The sequence below is a fragment of the Littorina saxatilis genome, linkage group LG8 (assembly GCF_037325665.1).
Source record: "Littorina saxatilis isolate snail1 linkage group LG8, US_GU_Lsax_2.0, whole genome shotgun sequence".
NCBI classification, from domain to species: domain Eukaryota; kingdom Metazoa; phylum Mollusca; class Gastropoda; order Littorinimorpha; family Littorinidae; genus Littorina; species Littorina saxatilis.
The window spans coordinates 43,590,089-43,602,588 of NC_090252.1; the positions used below are offsets into that span (position 1 = coordinate 43,590,089).

General features: G+C 37.6%; 9 non-coding genes across 9 annotated transcripts; all 9 read left to right on the forward strand.

Moving 5' to 3' along the window:
• The first annotated feature begins 4,768 nt into the window (after positions 1 to 4,768).
• On the forward strand, positions 4,769 to 4,852 carry Trnal-cag (transfer RNA leucine (anticodon CAG)). The gene has a single exon. It is a non-coding gene; the product is annotated as a tRNA-Leu (tRNA).
• Positions 4,853 to 5,985: 1,133 nt separating this feature from the next.
• Positions 5,986 to 6,069, forward strand: Trnal-cag (transfer RNA leucine (anticodon CAG)). Its single transcript has one exon. It is a non-coding gene; the product is annotated as a tRNA-Leu (tRNA).
• A 1,133-nt stretch (positions 6,070 to 7,202) lies between these two features.
• Positions 7,203 to 7,286, forward strand: Trnal-cag (transfer RNA leucine (anticodon CAG)). The gene has a single exon. It is a non-coding gene; the product is annotated as a tRNA-Leu (tRNA).
• Positions 7,287 to 7,727: 441 nt separating this feature from the next.
• Positions 7,728 to 7,811, forward strand: Trnal-cag (transfer RNA leucine (anticodon CAG)). Its single transcript has one exon. It is a non-coding gene; the product is annotated as a tRNA-Leu (tRNA).
• Positions 7,812 to 8,370: 559 nt separating this feature from the next.
• Trnal-cag (transfer RNA leucine (anticodon CAG)) lies at positions 8,371 to 8,454 on the forward strand. Its single transcript has one exon. It is a non-coding gene; the product is annotated as a tRNA-Leu (tRNA).
• A 1,311-nt stretch (positions 8,455 to 9,765) lies between these two features.
• On the forward strand, positions 9,766 to 9,849 carry Trnal-cag (transfer RNA leucine (anticodon CAG)). The gene has a single exon. It is a non-coding gene; the product is annotated as a tRNA-Leu (tRNA).
• Positions 9,850 to 9,926: 77 nt separating this feature from the next.
• On the forward strand, positions 9,927 to 10,010 carry Trnal-cag (transfer RNA leucine (anticodon CAG)). The gene has a single exon. It is a non-coding gene; the product is annotated as a tRNA-Leu (tRNA).
• A 410-nt stretch (positions 10,011 to 10,420) lies between these two features.
• Positions 10,421 to 10,504, forward strand: Trnal-cag (transfer RNA leucine (anticodon CAG)). The gene has a single exon. It is a non-coding gene; the product is annotated as a tRNA-Leu (tRNA).
• A 415-nt stretch (positions 10,505 to 10,919) lies between these two features.
• Positions 10,920 to 11,003, forward strand: Trnal-cag (transfer RNA leucine (anticodon CAG)). The gene has a single exon. It is a non-coding gene; the product is annotated as a tRNA-Leu (tRNA).
• The last annotated feature ends 1,497 nt before the right edge of the window (positions 11,004 to 12,500 follow it).

The window sequence follows — 12,500 nt, forward strand, 5'->3', positions numbered from 1 at the left end:
CTGAATATTTGAAAAATGAACTTTGTGACTCATCTGAGTAGCAGGAGAGCCTTCGTGATCGTCAGCGTAAGGCCATGGCTGTCTTCAAGGCAATTCCTAGATGAACAACTTAACACTGCGTTCGATAATTCGCCCGTTTCTTAAGCTAGAGCTTTGAAACTTTACACGCGTCTAGAGCTACATGAACGCTTTACAATACGTAACATATAGTTGACTCTCGCGTTATTTAAAGGTCACAACAAGGTCATCACCAGGCCAAAACGAGGGAAAACCGAAGGAAAGTACCATTTTCTGCAACTGTTTGCAAGAAAAAGATTTCAAATTCATTTATTTCCTGGGACTAACGCATCTCTAGACATGACAATCATCCGATTATCAGACATCAAGTGTGGAGGTCACGACAAGGTCATTACCGGGTAAAAACGAGGGAAACCCGAGGGAAAATACCATTTTCTGCAACTTGTGTGTAAGTAAAAGCTTTCAAACTCCATCTTCTTCTGGTATTGGCGCATCTCTAGGCATGACAATCATCTGATTAACAGTCCTCAATTTTCAAGGTCACAACAAGGTCATTACCAGATAGAACCGAGAGAAAACCGAGGGAAAATATCATTTTCTATAACTTTTTTGTAAGTAAGAGCTTATAAACTCCATCTTCTTCTGGGATTAGCGCTGATTTCAATGACCCTGAAGTCCGAGGAAAGTTTTCTTGACCCATGCCTACTTTGAAGGTCATGACAAGGTCAAATTTACACGTTTTCTATTTGGGAATATCTTTTACGGTCAAATAAAATACTTTCTGGACGTCAGCTATTTTCGAAGCTAAAGCTTTACAACTTTACACACGCCTTGGAATTCATGAGACATAACGCAAATATTCTTGACTCTCGTAATATTTAAAGGTCACACAACAAGGTCATCACCAGGTAAAAACAAAGAAAAACCGAGGGAAAGTACCATTTTCTGCAACTGTTTGTAAGAATGAACTTTCAAATTCAATTGTTTCCTGGGATTAGCGCATCTCTAGACATGACAATCATCTGATTAACAGTCATGAATTGTGGAGGTCACGACAAGGTCATTACCGGGGAAAACCGAGGGAAAATACCATTTTCTGCAACTTGTGTGTAAGTAAATGCTTTCAAACTCCATCTTCTTCTGGTATTGGCGCATCTCTAGACATGACAATCATCTGATTAACAGTCCTCAATTTTCAAGGTCACAACAAGGTCATTACCAGATAAAACCGATGGAAAATCGAGGGAAAATACCATTTTCTGCAACTTTTTTGTAAGTAAGAGCTTATAAACTCCATCTTCTTTTAGGATTAGCGCTGATTTCAATTACCCTGAAGTCTTTGGAAAGTTTTCTTGACCCATGCAATGTTTGAAGGTCATGACAAGGATGGGATTTTACACACGTCTGGGGCATTATAAAACATGAAACAAATATTGTTGACTCTCGTAATATTTAAAGGTCACACAACAAGGTCATTACTGGGTAAAACGACGAAAAATATATCAACTTTATGACTCGTCTGAGTGCTAGGACAGCCGGTGTGATCCTCAGAGTCAGGCTTGCAGACCGCAAGGCTATCGGTAGATGAACACCTTAACAATGACTTTTTCTTCTCTCTCCCCTTCTCTTCTACCCCTATTACATCCAGCCCCGCCCACCCCCCTAGAGCCCCTGTGGGCGAAGGAAGATGTCATGAATCTGCCTCAACAGCTTAAGCTTAGAAAATAGCCGAACACAAATAGAAAACGTGTAAACTTTACCTTGTCATGACCTTCAAACTAGGCATGGGCCAAGAAAACTTTCCAAAGACTTCAGGGTCATTGAAATCAGCGCTAATCCCAGAAGAAGATGGAGTTCATAAGCTCTTACTTACAAAAAAGTTATAGAAAATGATATTTTTTCTCGGTTTTCTCTCGGTTCTATCTGATAATGACCTTGTTGTGACCTTGAAAATTGAGGACTGTTAATCAGATGATTGTCATGCCTAGAGATGCGCCAATACCAGAAGAAGATGGAGTTTGAAAGCTTTTACTTACACACAAGTTGCAGAAAATGATATTTTCCCTCGGTTTTCTCTCGTTTTTGCCTGATAATGACCTTGTCGTGACCTCCACAATTGATGTCTGATAATCGGATGATTGTCATGTCTAGAGATGCGTTAATCCCCCAAAAATAATTGAATTTGAAAGCTTTTTCTTACAAACAGTTGCAAAAAATGGTACTTTCCCTCGGTTTTCCCTCGTTTTTGCCTGGTAATGACCTTGTTGTGACCTTTAAATAACGCGAGAGTCAACTATATGTTACGTATTGTAAAGCGTTCATGTAGCCCTAGACGCGTGTAAAGTTTCAAAGCTCTAGCTTAAGAAACGGGCGAATAATCGAACGCAGTGTTAAGTTGTTCATCTAGGAATTGCCTTGAAGACATCAAGCCTTACGCTGACGATCACGAAGGCTCTCCTGCTACTCAAATGAGTCACAAAGTTCATTTTTCAAATATTCAGCATCATTATATTGGCTCTAGCTCTTAATAGAAATAATGCTACCTCTGAAAATAGAAATACATTATGCTCTGAATTAGATTAAGGAAGACTACTTCCCTCGGTTATGTTTTGTTTCAAGCTGTAAACACTATCACCAGCATTTTTTACCATAGCATTAAACCAAAAGGCACCATTAAGTTGTCATATTTTGCTCGTGCATTGCTAAATGTATGTAGATAAACTTCGAAAGTCAGAAATGGGGTTCTGGAAACTAATCATGTCACACTGAAGTCGCACCACAAAGCGACATTTTTTCAGGAAACGTCTCGCACGCTTTACTGGGCTGGGGGTTAGGAAGACTGGAAGGTCATAGTGACATAGTATATGGTTCAAATCCATTCATATTTTACAGATATTATGTAAAGACATCATACTTGACGAAAATATATCCATTGAAGCCAAACAACACTACTAGTCTTGTGTGAATTTATTTTTAATCAAAACTTACCTACATTTTGGACGACGTCTTTCCTGGATTTAGGGTAGGGTTCATAATAATGATACTGTCACCAGCATCCTCGGCCAAAGCAGTCGCAAATTGTTTTGTGATAATCAAAAGATACCAACTAACACATTTATATGTAAAACGTACCAGTTTGAGTTCGTAATTTGGCTTAGAACTTCTTTTTTCAGAGGCAAGCGTCTGAAATGCTCGTGCATCACTCTTTATGGTATAGTTGAATTTTGACTGAGAAGAGAAAGTGCGCCCTTGAATATTTCTTGTTAACATCGATTTTTATGTTCGGCAGGCCCCAAGCTTTCAAAAAATACCCATTTGGTTGAGTCCGCTTTTGGGTGCACGGTCAGCCCTCCGCCGTGACGGAGTAATAGGGACAGAGAGAGAGACATCGACAGAAACAGAGACAGAGAGAAAGGGACAGAGAAACTTGATAGAGACGAAGGCACAGGCGGACAGGCAGAGAGACATACACTGAAAAAAAACCGCGAGCGAAAGTCAGTGCACGGCGCACACAAACACATTTTTTTCTCTCTCTCTCTCTCTCTCTCTCTCTCTCTCTCTCTCTCTCTCTCTCTCTCTCTCTCTCTCTCTCTCTCTCTCTCTCTCTCTCTCTCTCTCTCTCTCTCTCTCTCTCTCTCATTATTTTCTTGTTCTTGTCCGTTCCTCCTTTCTTTTGTTTGCTCCTTCACTTTTTTTGCCCAGGAAGCTTTTGTAGAACAAAGCCAATCAACTCAGAGGCACGTGACAACAGCGCCGCAGCAAAAGCTTCACTCCATTTTCTGCCGAACTGCCATTTTCTTTTGGATCTCATCACAAATTGCTTTCATCACGTTCACAAATTTCCCCTTGTCACGTACTTCCCTTCTCTCATCCATCTGTCTGCAGTGGGTTTAATCTAGGTTCGAATCCCTGGTTAAGGCATTTTCACACTCTCTCTAACAGTTATAATAACGTTCGAGTTTGAAGGGGAAAAAAACCCCACATATTTTCAGATTGTTTAAACAATTCTGTTGAAGTTTATTTGTACTGATTGACAATTACGTCGATGAAGTCATTTTTCGAATTCTGACTGAGTTGTTGCAACATAGTTGAGATTCGGTGTTTTCGTTACGTTTTGAGCCTAGTTATGCAGCAGCAATAAGAGAATGTGGTAGCACCAATGTTTGTTTGTTTCTTTAATTGTGTTTTTGTTTCTTTGTTTCTTTTTTTTCTTCTTTTTTTCTTTCTTGTTTCTCTCTTTCTCTTTGTCTTTCATTTCTTTCTTTCTTTCTTTCTTTCTTTTGTTTGTTTGTTTGTTTACTTGGGTTTTGTTTGTTTGTTTGTTTGTTTGTTTATTTCCTAGTTCCTTTCACACTGATTCCCTCAGACCGACCCAATCATATTCTCTCCTTGTCTCTCTTCGTCAACTGACGTCTTCTTCCTCTCTATGTTTGCTCAAGCGAGTAAAAGCATAATTATCTGTTGATATTATTTGCACTTTGCCTTTTGTTTTAATTCACCATGTTTAGCTTTTCTACAGCCGCATCCAGCCAGTCTGCTCCAAGTTGTGCACAACACCCTTTCTCGTAGCATGGAAGCCCTTTGTTATGCACTAATACACTGTATGGGTGCAGGGCAGATAAACAACACACCGCTTACCAACATATTGGCAAGGCGATGTTATTTTTAGAACCACGTGTGCGCGTGAATAGGTTGTTCGCCGATAGCAGTGTAGTATACTGGAGACGTTATTCGCGTTTAGCGCTCAGCTGTCAGGATGGCCGAGCGGTCTAAGGCGCTGCGTTCAGGTCGCAGTCTGGTTCTCCAGGCGTGGGTTCGAATCCCACTTCTGACAAACTTTTTCTTCTGTAATATTTGTGTTTGCAACGTTGTTTTACAGTCTTTCTTTCTTTGTTTATTCCTTCCTTTTGTCTTTCTCTCTTTCTTTGTGTTCTTCATTTTCTTGTTTTCTTTTTCTTTTCTTTCTTTCTTCCTTGTTACCTCACTGATTTCCATGTTTTTTCTTACTTTGTGTCCTTCTTTCTCTCCTTCTTTCTTTCTTATTTGTCTTTTGTTTCTTTTTTTTTCTTTGATTTCTTTTTCTTTTTTTTCGTGTTGTGTGTTGTTTCAGACATCATTTATTTATTTCCGTTTCTCTGTCTGTCTTTCCTTTTTTCCTAACTGTCAGTGTAGACAAAACAAATGAGCAAGCCAGCAAGCATGAAAAGAAAGACAGACAGAAGGACATAAAGTAAGAAAGAAAAGACAGGAAAGTAAGAATAAACACAGAATGAAAAATATGTATCAGATCATAGAAGCGTATTGTATAACCAGTCCGATAATGTCTGGTTTACTTTTACAAAATTAACCTCGGATTATTTCAGATTATCAGCTGTCAGGATGGCCGAGCGTTATAAGTGTAAACCGCGCAGTTTGTACATTGAAAGTAACAGTTTGTGTTTTCAAACATAATGTAGCTATCCTTTTCCTAAATCACTCAGCTGTCAGGATGGCCGAGCGGTCCAAGGCGCTGCGTTCAGGTCGCAGTCTGGTTCTCGAATCCCACTTCTGACAAACTTCTTCTTTTTTTGCAAAATTATCTGACAGTCTGTGTAATATTATCTTACTTTATTTGTTGTTTCTTACCTTCTTCCTTGCCTTTCTTTCTGTCTAGGTGCTCGTCATTTTCTTCTTTTCTGTCCTTCTTTTTTCCTTTGTTTAATTCTTTCTTTCTTTCTGTATTTATGTTTGTCTTCTACTTTCCTTCTTCATTGTGTCGCTGATTTTGATTGTTTTGTCTTACTTTCTTTTCTTTTCTTTCTTACTTTAATCCATTCTTTTTGTCAATCTTTCTTTCTTTGTGTCGTGTTTTCTTTCTCTAGTCATTCAGGTGTACATATGTTTTTCACACCTGTCAATTTCTGTTTCACTGTGCAACTATTGTAGTGAAAACTATCCTAGTGATCATTTCCATTATAAGTGTCAGCTGTCAGGATGGCCGAGCGGTCCAAGGCGCTGCGTTCAGGTCGCAGTCTGGTTCTCCAGGCGTGGGTTCGAATCCCACTTCTGACAATCTTTTTGGTTTTTTGTTTTTGCGATATTTTCTCTTTGTTTCGTTTTTTGCAATGTTTGTTTAACTGTCTTGATTTTGTTTTTCTGTCTTGGTTTGTCATTTTCTTATTTTATTTTGCTTTCTTTCTTTCTATCTTTTTTCTGTCTTTCCTTCTGTCTTTCTGTTTGTCTTCAACTTTCTTTCTTTATTTTGTCGCTGATTGTAATCATTTTTTCTTCGGTCAAAAAAAAAAGTCTGTTTACAATAACATAGTCAAACAAAATAGGGTCGGTAGGTCGGGACATTTTTTTTTCCAAAAAAACATATGTTCAAGTTATTTTTTTCTCCCCCAAATGCCAAAAAAAAGTCTAGGGTTGCGCGAAAAAGTAGGGTCGGGATACCGTAAACAGACTATTTTTTGTTTGTTGGCCTTACCTTTTTTTTTGTCTTTCTTAATATATGTCCTCGATCTTCCTGTCATTCTTTCTTTGTTATTTGTCGTGTTTTCTTTCGTTTTGCTTTTATTTTTGTTTTTATTCCTTTGAATCCCATTTTATTTTCGTCTTGTGTTTTGTTTCCAACATCCTTTTTACATTTGGTCAAGTTTTGACTAATTTGTATTTCTGTCTCTCTCTCTGTCTTTTTGTCTTTCTTTATTTTTTTCTTTCAGTTAATGCAGACAAAATAAATAAGCAAGCCAGCAAGCATGAATAGTAAGACAGGAAGCAGAACATAAAGTAAGAAAAAGAAAAAAGAAAAAAAAGGTATAAAAAAAATAATTAAACAAATAAAAAATATATACATAAGATCATGGAAGCGTACTGAATAACCTGTTCAATAAAGTCTGATTTTCTCTCACAAATCTCGGATTATTTGAGATTGTCAGCTATCAGGATGGCCGAGCAGTTTAAGTATACACAGCGCAGTTTGTACATTTAACATTGTACAGTATTAATTTGTATAACTTTGAGTAGCTATTTTTTTCCAGTAACTCTCAGATGCCAGGATGGTCGAGTCTGTCGGATTATTTGTGATTGTCAGCTATCAGGATGGCCGAGCGGTATAAGTATACGCAGCGCAGTTTGTACTTTATAAGTGACAGTATTTATTTGTCTAACTTTGAGTAGCTATCTTTTTCATGAGTCTATCAGATGTCAGGATGGCCGAGCGGTCCAAGGCGCTGCGTTCAGGTCGCAGTCTGGTTCTCCAGGCGTGGGTTCGAATCCCACTTCTGACAAACTATTTTTTTGTTTTGCAATTTGACAGTCTGTGTGATATTGTCTGACAGTCTTGTTTCTTGTTTCTTTCCTTCTTTCTTGCCTTTCTTGCCTTTCTTGCCTTTCTTTCTGTCTAGGTGCTCGTCATTTTCTTCTTTTAATTTGTTTTCTGTCTTTCTTTCTTCCTGTCTTTCTTTTTTTCTGTATCTCTGTTTGTCTTCTACTTCCTTTCTTCATTTTGTCGCTGATTTTGATTGTTTTGACTTACTTTCTTTTCTTTTCTTTCTTACTTTAATCCATTCTTTCTGTCATTCTTTCTTTCTTTGTGTCGTGTTTTCTTTCCCTAGTCATTCAGGTGTGCCGGTTGCATGTTTTTCACACCTGTCAAGTTCTGTTTCACTGTGCACCTATTTAGTGAAAAATATTGCAGTGAACATTTTCATTACTGATAAGTGTCAGCTGTCAGGATGGTCGAGCAGTCCAAGGCGCTGCGTTCAGGTCGCAGTCTGGTTCTCCAGGCGTGGGTTCGAATCCCACTTCTGACAATTTTTTTTGTTTTTGGTTTTTGCAATATTTTCTCTAGTGAAGCATATATAGTACTGATCATTTCACTTCAAGTCTCATGTCAGGATGGTCGAGCAGTCCAAGGCGCTGCGTTCAGGTCGCAGTCTGTTTCTCCAGGCGTGGGTTCGTATCCCACTTCTGACACATTTTATTTTTTTATTTTTTGGGGGCAATATTTGTTTAACTGTCCTAATTTTGTTTTTCTGTCTTGGTTCGCCTTTTTCTTATTTTAATTTGCTTTCTGTCTTTCTTTCCTTCTGTCTTTCTGTTTGTCTTCTACTTTTTAAGAAAGAAAAAACAAGACAAGAAGGTATAAACAAAAAACAACAAAGAATAGAAAATATAGATCATGGAAGCGTACTGAATAACCTGTCCCATAAAGTCTGATTTTTTCTTACAAATCATGGATATTTTGAGATTGGCAGCTAACAGGATGACCGAACGGTGTAAGTATAAACAGCTCAGTGTGTACATTAAAAGTGACAGTATTTATTTTTATAACTTTGATCAGTAGCTATCTTTTTCCAGTAACTTTCAGATGTCAGGATGGCCGAGCGGTCTAAGGCGCTGCGTTCAGGTCGCAGTCTGGTTCTCCAGGCGTGGGTTCGAATCCCACTTCTGACAAACTATATTTTTGTTTTGCAATATTATCTGACAGTCTGTGTAATATTATCTTACTTTATTTGTTGTTTCTTTCCTTCTTTCTTGCCTTTCTTTCTGTCTAGGTGCTCGTCAATTTCTTCTTTTATATTGTTTTCTGTCTTTCTTTTTATATTTAGTCAAGTTTTGACTAAATAATTTAACGTAGAGGGGGGAATCGAGACGAGGGTCGTGGTGTATGTGCGTGTGTGTGTGTGTGTGTGTGTGCGTGTGTGTGTGTGTGTGTCTGTGTGTGTGTGTAGAGCGATTCAGACTAAACTACTGGACCGATCTTTATGAAATTTGACATGAGAGTTCCTGGGTATGAAATCCCCGAAAGTTTTTTCATTTTTTTGATAAATGTCTTTGATGACGTCATATCCGGCTTTTCGTGAAAGTTAAGGCGGCACTGTCACGCCTTCATTTTTCAACCAAATTGGTTGAAATTTTGGTCAAGTACTCTTCGAAAAAGCCCGGGGTTCGGTATTGCATTTCAGCTTGGTGGCTTAAAAATTAATTAATGACTTTGGTCATTAAAAATCTGAAAATTGTAAAAAAAAATAAAAATGTATAAAACGATCCAAATTTACGTTTATCTTATTCTCCATTATTTGCTGATTCCAAAAACATATAAATATGTTATATTCGGATTAAAAACAAGCTCTGAAAATTAAATATATAAAAATTATTATCAAATTTTTTTTTTCGAAATCAATTTAAAAACACTTTCATCTTATTCCTTGTCGGTTCCTGATTCCAAAAATATATAGATATGATATGTTTGGATTAAAAACACGCTCAGAAAGTTAAAACGAAGAGAGGTACAGAAAAGCGTGCTATCCTTCTCAGCGCAACGAATACCCCGCTCTTCTTGTCAATTCCACGTGCACTGCCTTTGCCACGGGCGGTGGAGTGACGATGCTACGAGTATACGGTCTTACTGCGTTGCGTTGCGTTCAGTTTCATTCTGTGAGTTCGACAGCTACTTGACTAAATATTGTATTTTCGCCTTACGCGACTTGTTTCTTCTTTCTTTCAGTATCTCTGTTTGTCTTCTACTTTCCTTCTTCATTTTGTCGCTGATTTTGATTGTTTTTTCTTACTTTCTTTTCTTTTCTTTCTTATTTTAATCCATTATTTCTGTCATTCTTTCTTTCTTTGTGTCGTATTTTCTTTCCCTAGTCATTCAGGTGTGCCGGTTGCATGTTTTTCACACCTGTCAAGTTCTGTTTCACTGTGCACATATTTAGTGAAAAATATTGCAGTGAACATTTTCATTACTGATAAGTGTCAGCTGTCAGGATGGCCGAGCGGTCCAGGGCGCTGCGTTCAGGTCGCAGTCTGGTTCTCCAGGCGTGGGTTCGAATCCCAATTCTGACAAATTTTTTTGTTTTTGGTTTTTGCAATATTTTCTCTAGTGAAGCATATAGTACTGATCATTTCACTTCAAGTCTCATGTCAGGATGGTCGAGCAGTCCAAGGCGCTGCGTTCAGGTCGCAGTCTGGTTCTCCGGGAGTGGGTTCGAATCCCACTTCTGACACATTTTATTTTTTTTATTTTTGGGGGGCAATATTTGTTTAACTGTCTTAATTTTGTTTTTCTGTCTTGGTTCGCCATTTTTTTATTTTAATTTGCTTTCTGTCTTTCTGTCTTTCTTTCCTTCTGTCTTTCTGTTTGTCTTCTACTTTTTAAGAAAGAAAAAACAAGACAAGAAGGTACAAACAAAAAACAACAAAGAATAGAAAATATATATTAGATCATGGAAGCGTGCTGAATAACCTGTCCAATAAAGTCTGATTTTTTCTTACAAATCATGGATATTTTGAGATTGGCAGCTAACAGGATGACCGAACGGTGTAAGTATAAACAGCTCAGTGTGTACATTAAAAGTGACAGTATTTATTTTTATAACTTTGATCAGTAGCTATCTTTTTCAAGTAACTTTCAGATGTCAGGATGGCCGAGCGGTCTAAGGCGCTGCGTTCAGGTCGCAGTCTGGTTCTCCAGGCGTGGGTTCGAATCCCACTTCTGACAAACTATATTTTTGTTTTGCAATATTATCTGACAGTCTGTGTAATATTATCTTACTTTATTTTTTGTTTCTTTCCTTCTTTCTTGCCTTTCTGTCTGTCTAGGTGCTCGTCAGTTTTTTCTTTAATTTTGTTTTCTGTCTTTTTGTTTTCTTTCTTTCAGTATTTCTGTTTGTCTTCTACTTTCCTTCTTCATTTTGTCGCTGATTTTGATTGTTTTTTCTTACTTTCTTTTCTTTTTTTCTTACTTTAATCCATTCATTCTGTCATTCTTTCTTTCTTTGTGTCGTGTTTTCTTTCCCTAGTCATTCAGGTGTGCCGGTTGTATGTTTTTCACACCTGTCAAGTTCTGTTTCACTGTCCACCTATTTAGTGAAAAATATTGTAGTGATCATTTTCATTACTGATAAGTGTCAGCTGTCAGGATGGCCGAGCGGTCCAAGGCGCTGCGTTCAGGTCGCAGTCTGGTTCTCCAGGCGTGGGTTCGAATCCCACTTCTGACAACTTTTTATTTTTTTTTTTTTTTTTTTTTTTTTTTGGGGGGGGGGGGGCAATATTTGTTTAACTGTCTTAATTTTGTTTTTCTGTCTTGGTTCGCCATTTTCTTATTTTATTTTGCTCTCTTTCTTTCTGTCTTTCCTTCTGTCTTTCTGTTTGTCTTTCCTTCTGTCTTTCTGTTTGTCTTCTACTTTCTAAGAAAGAAAAACAAGTCGCGTAAGGCGAAATAACAACATTTAGTCAAGCTGTCGAACTCACAGAATGAAACTGAACGCCCTGCTTTTTTCACCAAGACCACATACTCGTAATTTCGTCAGTCCACCGCTCGTGGCAAAGGCATTGAAATGGACAAGCCATGCAGAATAGTGCGGTAGTGGTCGCGCTGAGCAGGATAACACGCTTTTCTGTATGTCTATTCTTTTTAGCTTACTTAGTTTGTTTTTAATTCAAACATATCATATCTATATGTTTTTGGAATCAAGGACCGACAAGGAATAAGATGAAATTGTTTTAAAATCGATTACGGAAAATTAATTTTAATCATAATTTTCATAATTTTAATTTTCAGAGCTTGTTTGTAATCCAAATATAACATATGTATATGTTTTTCGAATCAGAAAATGACGAAGAATAAAATTAAATTGTTTTTGGATCGTTGAATAAAAAAATAATTTTAATTACAAGTTTCCGATTTTTAATGACCAAACTCATTCATTAGTTTTAAAGCCACCAAGCTGAAATGCAATACCGAAGTCCGGCCTTCGTCGAAGATTGCTTGGCCAAAATTTCAATCAATTTGATTAAAAAATGAGGGTGTGACAGTGCCGCCTCAACTTTTACAAAAAGCCGGATATGTCGTCATCAAAGAAATTTATCAACAAAATGAAAAAAACATCCGGGGATATCATACCCAGGAACTCTCATGTCAAATTTCCTAAAGATCGGTCCAGTAGTTTAGTCTGAATCGCTCTACACACACACACGCACAGACAGACAGACACACACACACACACACACACATACACCACACACACACACACACACACACACACACACACCACGACCCTCATCTCGATTCCCCCTCTATGTTAAAACATTTAGTCAAAACTTGACTAAATGTAAAAAGACAAGAAGGTATAAACAAAAAAAGACAAAGAATAGAAAATATTTATTAGATCATGGAAGCGTACTGAATAACCTGTCCAATAAAGTCGGATTTTGTTCTTACAAATCTCGGATATTTTGAGATTGGCAGCTAACAGGATGGCCGAACGGTGTAAGTATAAACAGCTCAGTGTGTACATTAAAAGTGACAGTATTTATTTTTATTACTTTGTGTCGCTATCTTTTTCCAGTAACTATCAGATGTCAGGATGGCCGAGCGGTCTAAGGCGCTGCGTTCAGGTAGCAGTCTGGTTTTCCAGACAATCTTTTTTTTATTCTCCGTTGTTGTTTTGTTGTTATGTTTTCTGTGTTGATTCACTTCTTATTAACATCGCACT